The sequence below is a fragment of the Crocuta crocuta genome, unplaced genomic scaffold (genome assembly GCF_008692635.1).
Source record: "Crocuta crocuta isolate KB4526 unplaced genomic scaffold, BGI_CrCroc_1.0 scaffold223, whole genome shotgun sequence".
Classification (NCBI taxonomy): domain Eukaryota; kingdom Metazoa; phylum Chordata; class Mammalia; order Carnivora; family Hyaenidae; genus Crocuta; species Crocuta crocuta.
Window position 1 is genome coordinate 562,801 of NW_027529426.1, and position 8,847 is coordinate 571,647.

Below are 8,847 nucleotides of genomic sequence, written 5' to 3' on the forward strand. Positions count from 1 at the left end.
TTTACGTATCTTATGTTGATGCCTTTATGAACATAAGACGATCCATTTTGGAGTTGAACAGTGTGATACATACAAACTTTATCAGTATCTTTTAAGAACTATCTTTCAGATTGTAGTATTCACTGTAATTTTTACTTTTCTTCTACTTCACGTATTCATTTTAATGTTAAGATACCCATTTATTCCATTTACAAAAGCATTTCTTGAGTGAGCTTATATGCTAGAGACTATATTATTTTCATTGTCTTATGTTAATTCTCATACAATAAATGCTGATCATCGGTTTATGTTTGTAAATATCATCAAAACCAGTGCTGATCTAGACTTGTCATTATCTACCTCACTGGCTTTCATCTGAGAGCACTTTTGTCACCACTGCCACCACGTTCCCCACCCTTCAGACAACATTTCAACATTTGACAATGTCCGGAGTCGTTTTTTTATTATTATGATTTACAAGAGGGATGCTACTGGTATAAACTGGATAGAGATCAGGGATGTTGCTAACCATTGTAGCATGCACAGGGAAGTTCCTCACCAAAACCAATTATCCAGCCCAAAATGTCAATAGTGCCAAAACTGAGAAACCTTGATCTGATCATACATTTGTGGAGTCTTCACATGCATTATACAACAAGCCCAAAGCATATTTCTCTTGAAAATATATTTGTTCTTTGTCCATCAGCAACAGTTTCTTAATAACCATTGAAAAACCTATTATCCTCAGATGTGAACATTTGCAGAATAAAACACATTTTGTAAAGTATAGTGGAAGAACACTGAATCACACATGTATGCATGTGTATATGTATGTAGATGTCAAAGATCATAATCCGTACACCTGAATTTATAGTGTAAGCAATGGCTCGTTTTTTGAAACCTGACTTGTACTGGAAATATGAAAATGGTGTCCTCTAGCACTAAAAGATTGCTAGCTGAAGGAAGCAACTTTGGAAAGCTATTGACCATTTCAGGCAGGAAGTCATGTAATATAACGAAATCACATGAGAAATTATCCGTCTTTTAAAATTCTCTAGGGGCGCCTGGGTGGCTCAGTCAGTTAAGCGTCCGACTTGAGCTCAGGTCATGATCTCACAGTTTGTGGGTTCAAGCCCCACGTCGGGCTGTGTGCTGACAGTTCAGAGCCTGGAGCCTGCTTCAGATTCTGTGTCTCCCTGTCTCTCTGACCCTCCCCTGCTCACGCTGCCTCTCTCTCTCTCTCAGAGACAAATAAATCATTTAAAAAAAAATTTTTTTAAATAAAAAAAATAAAATTCTCTACAAAGGAGTTTCACACAGACTAACCTCAGCAATGCATTTTAACACACAACAGAGTTAATTTATACTTTCAAAGCAATCCTAAGACCCAAAATACTTCATTTCTTAGTTTAATTGCATTTTCTCTTGTGCTGTGCTCAGTGTAGAAGAAAAACAGCTGGTGCTTGTCCTCTAAAAAATGTCTTCACACTCTTGAGATCTATTATTAAAAATGCTTCAAATGTCTTTTCTTTAAAATCATTCACTTTCTCAAGGCCACATGGAAAATTTGACATGTTCTGTCTTTGACGAGTAAGAGCTAGAGTTAATATATGAGAAACCTCCTCAGAAATTCAGCCATCTCATTTATCACTAAAGAGCTCACTTCTTAATCAAACTAGTCCCTTTTATTAACAGCTCTACATTCCGAAATGAAATCACTTCCTAAGCCAAGAACATTTTCTGCAGATGTTGTTGCTAGTGGAAGTGAAGCACTGTTTCCTATACTATACTTCTAGAAATAGTAAGTCCAAAAGTACAGACAATAACCCATAATAGAGTATCGATGTAGTTTTCATCACAGTAGGTATAACACAAAACTGTAACAAATTCAAATATATAGAGACAATTTAAATCAAATTGATTAGCATTTGGATATAATCAGTCATGGGCATGAAATGCCTTTTAATCAGGTAATGACTTCATTAAACATGGTTAATCACACACCACCTTGAACTCATTTTCTAAACATAGAATTAATTATTCAAATTATAGCAATTAAAACACACCAGTCAATGGCTGGATTCATTTTTAAAACTACCTAGGCAAGCTTGCCAAAAAAAAAAAAAAAAAAAAAAATCTACTCATCATTTGCAGGAGTTGGAGTGTGCATTGAATGCTTAATTCAAGAAAACAGACTTTTGAATCAAATGGTACTATAGGAGTGAAATATAGACAACACTGGATAATTATTTCTTAGCCAAATCACAGACTTAAAGAATTAAATAGGTCATAAAAATATACTTGAATCTTAAAAAAAAACCTCACTTGGTTTTTATGCATAATACCATTCATTTTCTAATGTGGCTTACTTGTTTTTGTTTTTAATCATAGAAAAATATTCCATTCAGATAAAGTAGAAATGTGATTTTCTTACTCCACACAAAATTGACAGATACATATAGAACACCTACTCAATTCACAATTTTATAAGTACTCCAGATAAACAAAACTACAGCCTACTTGAGAGATTGTAAATCCAGTGTGAGATGCTAGATATAAAGTGAGGAAAGCTACAGATAATATGCACTAAACAAAGTCAACTAAAGAAAAGGCTGTTGGGCTTTCTGTTTGGAGGCATACACTTGGAAAAAGTATTTTATTTGCAACTCAGCTGAAGAAATTAAATTGGATTCTGTTTCATTGCATTCTCCACATGGTTGTTCTTGAGCACTCTGGCACTGAGTAGAATAGTTTATTTCCTGACTTTGCTCATTTATATATTCACTAAGAAAAGGTTTTGCATGGTCCAGCAGACATCTAGGAGATGCACTGGAGCATATTGTTTTCAACTTACCCTCTGTTTCAGAGCTTTTCTTCACAGCAATTTAAGGACAGTACTTATTTTATATAATACTTGATTTTTTAAAAATAATTTGGTGTACCATTTAATTATCCCACACTTAATTCAGTATTCCAGTTGCTAGTGAACATTATAATATTATGTATCTGGAATTGTTACAAAAATTTTTTCAAACATTAATTTAAAAGGGTTGACGTACCTATAGATTTGGCATATCTATGGATATCTATAGAGGTATCAAGGTACATCAATAACTTTTACCACTCAGTAAAAACCCACTGTATAAAGATTGCATGGGTGCACAAGGTGCAGAATCGTCCAATTACTATGTCGCACACCTGAAAATAAAGTAGCATTGTGTGTCAACAATAATTTTTTTTTTAAATGGGTATCACTTAAAAGTGAAAGAAAAAAAAGATTGCATGTGAAAATCATGCTTGCAAGCTCAAAGGATGAAGTAAGTTTTATTTCATAATTCTAAACAGTCTTCGGTACAGCAATCTTCCTTATTCAAATGTCCAAATGAGCAGGCAAAAAATGATCACATTTACTTCTGAAGAAGTGATAACTTTTAGCAGCATCCTGTAAATATGATATATACATACATTTATATATAGAGAGAGAGAGGGAGAGAGACTCTTTTCTAAGAAACATCTAATTTTCACATCTTAGTTGCCATTTATTTATTTTTTTATTTTTCTTTAATGTTTTTTTTTAAATTTGTTTCTGAGAGAGAGAATGAGAGAGAGAGACAGACAGGATGAGCAGGGGAAGGTGAGAGAGAGGGAGACACAGAATTTGAAGACAGGCTCCAGGCTCTGAGCTGTCAGCACAGAGCCCGAGGCGCGGGTCGAACCCACGAACCCGCGAGATCATGACCGCAGGCAAAGTCGGACGCTTAACTGACGGAAGCACCCAGGAGCTCCAGTTGCCATTTAGAAAATGAATAGAAATGTCAAACATGTCCTCATCACAGAATGTTCACTTATGGACATGTGCTAGTCACATACTGTTTCAAAATGAACAACTGTTACTAAAAGATGTATGAAACAACAACAACAGTAATAAAAAATTTCAACTCTAGGGGCCCCTGGGTGGCTCCATCGGTTAAGCGTCCGACTTCGGCTCAGGTCATGATCTCACGGTTCTTGGGTTCGAGCCCCGCCTCGGCTTCTGTGCTGACTGCCCGCTCAGAGCCTGGAGCCTGTTTCGGATTCTGTGTCTCCCTCTCTCTCTGACCCTCCCCTGGTCACGCTGTCTCTCTCTGTCTCTCAGAAATAAAACAATTAAAAAAATTTTTTTTTAATTTCAACTCTATTCCATTTTTGCTTTTTTAAAATTTTTTTAATGTTTATTTATTTTTGAGGGAGAGACAGGGACAGAGAATGAGCAAAGAACAGAGAGAAAGGGAGATACAGAATCTGAAGCAGGCTCCAGGCTCTGAGTTGTCAGCAAGGAGCCCATCACAGGGCTTGAACTCAGGAACTGTGAGATCATGACCTGAGCTAAAGTCGGACGCTCTACTGACTGAGCCAGCCAGGTGCCCCATATTTTGACTTTTTAAAAGAACATTTTAACAATATTGGTTCTTCCAAACCATGAGCATGGAATATCTTATCATATGTTTGTGTCATCTTTAATTTCTTCCATCAGTGTTTTATAGTTTTTGGAGCACAGATCTTTTACCTTTTTGGTTAAGTTTATTCCTAGGTATATAAAATACACTGCATCTTTTTGATGCAAATCTAAATGAAACTGTTTTCTTAATTTTTCCTTCTGCTACTTCACTATTAGTGTATAGAAATGCAACAGATTTTTGCACATTAATTTTGTATCACCGTTTTTACTCTTTAGCTCAACATCAGGAATGAATTTTCTGAGAATTAATATGCTCCCTGTATCTGAACCTGCATTTACAGCATATCAAGTAATATTATTGACCTCGTAATGCAATTTAGTGGAAATTATGCCTCATTATCACAAATTTATAAAATTGCACTGAATGGTTTTATTGGAAATTGTTTCTGAAATTACATCATCATAATAACCTGAGGAAACAATATGAAAGGAAAATTCCATCTTCTTGTCCATGTATTACCATATTTTATAAAGGCTAGCTGACATGCTGCTATTTTTTTTCTTTAAGGCTAGAATATGAAAATGACAAATGGTAGCTAAAACAAGTAATCCATATCTAAAATTCCACCCTGAAAATTAATGAATTTCATGTATAAGGCCCACCTGAAATACTGCCTCTCAAGCAGTATTCCTTGTTTTAATATCAAAACCACTTTTCCTTCTCTAAATTCTCTATAGTAATTGACCCTTTGCTTGTTAAATTGATCACTTTTTTATTACCATAAATTTGATATTATCTATATATGTTTTTCCCATAGTAGTTATGATGTTGATATTTCAAGACTGTTACAGGGAGCTAACATTTTCACATTGTCATTTAAACTGAAAAACACTCCCACTATTGGAAATAGATGTACATACAGCTCAGTATAACACAATATGACCATGGCACAGAGTATGTGGTGAAAAGATAGGGAACAGGTCCTAGGCGGTGATTGTGATGGAGAGGCCCAGAACAAAGATCTTCCTTGTTTTGCCTATGCCATTTTTCCACTTTGGCAGAAGGATAACCAATAGTTTAAAGAAACTCTGTTGATAGTTAAATCATGTCTGATCTGGGGCGCCTGGGCGGCTCAGTCGGTTAAGTGTTGGACTTCGGCTCACATCATTATGTCACAGTTCGTGGGTTCAAGCCCCACGTTGGGTTCTGTGCTGACAGCTAGCTCAGAGCCTGGAGCCTGTCTTCAGATTCTGTGTCTCCCTCTCTCTCTCACCCTCCCCTGCTCAGGCTGTGAGCTCTCAAAAATAAAAAAAACATTCCAAAAAAATTATGTCCGATCTGATGAACCCAAAAGCATTACAGAGATTCCAATATTGAAAATATTAGATGTAGCCAGAGTTCAAAATATTGTGAAGTTTAGAAAATTTACTGCATTATTTCACATTTTCTTATTTTAAAATGACTTTGGGGTGTCAGTTGAATGTTGGATTTCTGATTTTGGCTCAAGTCACCATCTCACCATCATGAGATAGAACTCCATGTGGGACTTCTTGCTTTCAGAGCCTGCTTAAATTAAGATTCTCTTTCCTTCACTCTCTGCCCCTCCCCTGCTCTCTCTCTTCTCTCAAATAAAATAAATAAATAAAAGTAAATAAAAATAAAAAAATAAAATGTCCCAGCTGTACATATTTTCCTTGTTTTTCCTCATTAGTCCTCTTATGATTCTTTTATTTCCTAGATATCTGTCATCAACAGATATAAACCACTTATATTTACATAATATCAGCACTCTTGATTAACATTCATTATTCAGTGCAATTAAATATGTCTGAAATCTTCTACCACACAGTAACTTACATTCTAGGGAAATATAATTTTGTCAAAATGTAAAACCCAGATATTGTGCAAACAAAAGTTTACAGATACTTTTTAATTTTTTTTACTGTTTTTTAAAATTTCTTTTTGGGAAAGAGAGCTCGAGCAAGGGAGGGACACAGAGAGAGAGAGAGAGAGAGAGAGAAAGAGAGAGAAGGACAGAGGATCCAAAGTGGGCTCTGTTCTGACAGCAACCAGCAGGATGTGGATGTGGGGCTCAAACTCATGAACCATGAGATCATAATCTGAGCCAAAGTCAGTCTTTCAACTGACTGGGCCACCCAGGAACCCCTCTACAAAATACTTTTAGATATCGTGTTTATTTATTTAGTTGTATGAATCTTAAGAATCATCAAATTTACAAATCCAGCAAATGATACAAAATTACTTTATAAAATTATTAATTAAAATTTTTTAACATTTATTTATGTTTTGAGAAACAGAAACAGATAGAGCATGAACAGGGGAGAGGCAGAAAGAGAGGGAGACACAGAAATCTGAGACAGGCTCTAGGCTCTGAGCTGTCAGAACTCATGAACTGTGAGATAGTGACCTGAGCCGAAGTCAGAGGCTTAACCATCTGAGCCACCCAGGTGGCCATAAAATTATTAATTTTAATGAGTACAAGCCTTTTTTAAAGGAAAGAATTTTCCATTTCTTGAATACAGTTAGCACTGATAAACTTTAAAATATCTTTTAACACATGGTTGAAAACATCAAGGACAATTGATAATGACTTTATATCAACATGTCTTAAATAATATTCAACAAACATTGCCAATTCATTTTCTCCCTTTTTTCCAGGATGTAAGTCAAAACATACAAGAAGGAACAAAGGGAAGAATGAAATACAGATGGGTAATAATAACAAAATATTAAGAAATTTTGAAACTTTCAAAAAATAAAATTTAATATTGAAAATATTCAAGAATTTCACAAAATTTGCTATTGAGTGTTAATTAAAAGTGAAACAACTCATCTAGTTTGTCAGTGACTTCCATACCTTTCTTTAAAATTTTTATACCTACTTGTTGCCATAGAAAATTATCTAAATCCTCACTTGCTGTTTCCAGCAATGTCAAAGACCTATAATAACCATGAAACTTTGCAAGAGCTTTGTTGTATTCGAATCATTCTCAGAATTGTGTATCTCATTGAAACTGAGAAGTAACTTTTCAGAAACAAAATCAAGCTGCTATATTTAGTAACTACATATCCTTATTCTAAAGTATCAATTTGAAAACCAGAAGCAGTACTTTTTAAATTTTAAAATAAACTGTGACTCATCTTATAAAAAATTAAAGTATTAATTACTTTAAATATTTTTCCCTTTCTACACTCTGGAAATATATAAATGATTATTCATAGTATATATTTAGGAAGTCACATTTGTGCATAAAAGTTTTTTTCTCTTCAAATGTGTTTGAATTATTGTGCTAAAACCTTCACATTTTCTAGAATTTTTTTCTTATTATTTTTGTCTTGCATGATGAAGTTTATACGTGTTAGGTAAATCAAAACCCTTTTTTTATCTCTACCTATTAGAACTTATAATGTATACACGGTCACCTATCTTCCACCTTTGGTTATAGTTTAATAGAGGCTGTGATTCCACTACAGTTACTATTTCTAAACTTAGGGGGGTGATGGTGGTGCTCGCTAACCATCAGTAAGTAGACATGTTAAGGGCTGAATTATGTTCCACCAAAGTTCATATTTTGAAGTTCTAGTCCTTAGCACTTTGAAATGTGAATATTGGTAATAAATCTATTAAGCAGGTAATTAAATTAAAATGGGACTGTTAGGGTGGATTCTCATCCAATATGCCTAGTATCCATATAAAGATAGGAGATTAGGACACAGAGAGGAAGATACAGAGACATCATATAGACACCAGAAGAAGACTGCCATGTACCAGGCAAGTGGGAAGCCTTCAAAGAAATAACTGCCAAAATCATGATCCTGGACTTCTAGCCTTTAGAACTATGAAAAATAAATATATGTTATTAAAGCCACAAGTTTGTGTTACTTTGTTATGCCAGTCCTAGCCAACTAAAACAAACAAGAAGCAGGAGAAGTAAAAGCCTCTGTATTTATTTTTTATTATTTTCTTTACTGTTTATTTATTTTTGAGGAAGAGAGAAAGACAGAGAGTGAGTAGGGGAGGGACAGGGGGAAGACACAGAACCCAAAGCAGGCTCCAAGCCCTGAGCTGTCAGCCCAGAGTCCAATGTGGGGCTCGAACCCACCAACTGTGAGATCATGACCTGAGCTGGAGTTGGAGGCTTAACCAACTGAGCCATCCAGGTGCCCCAAAAGCCTCTGTATTTCAATGTACTTATGGGAATTAGTCAATGAAAAATCTGTTGGCCCAGTCATCCATTAAAAAATGCTAGTGGTAACTAGTCTTACTGAGGTAATCATTTCACAATATATGTAAGTCAAATCATTATATTTTATAGCTTAAACTTATATAAGGAAGTACATCAATCATATCTCAATGAAACTGGGAAAAAAAAAGATTCTGGGTTAAATGGATCAAAGAAGATCTCCT

General features: G+C 34.9%; 1 long non-coding RNA gene across 2 annotated transcripts in view; it reads right to left on the minus strand.

The window, feature by feature from the left end:
- Positions 1 to 8,847, minus strand: part of LOC144227270 (uncharacterized) — a 64,656-nt gene that overhangs the window by 29,239 nt on the left and 26,570 nt on the right. The gene's annotated exons all lie outside the window — the stretch shown is intronic.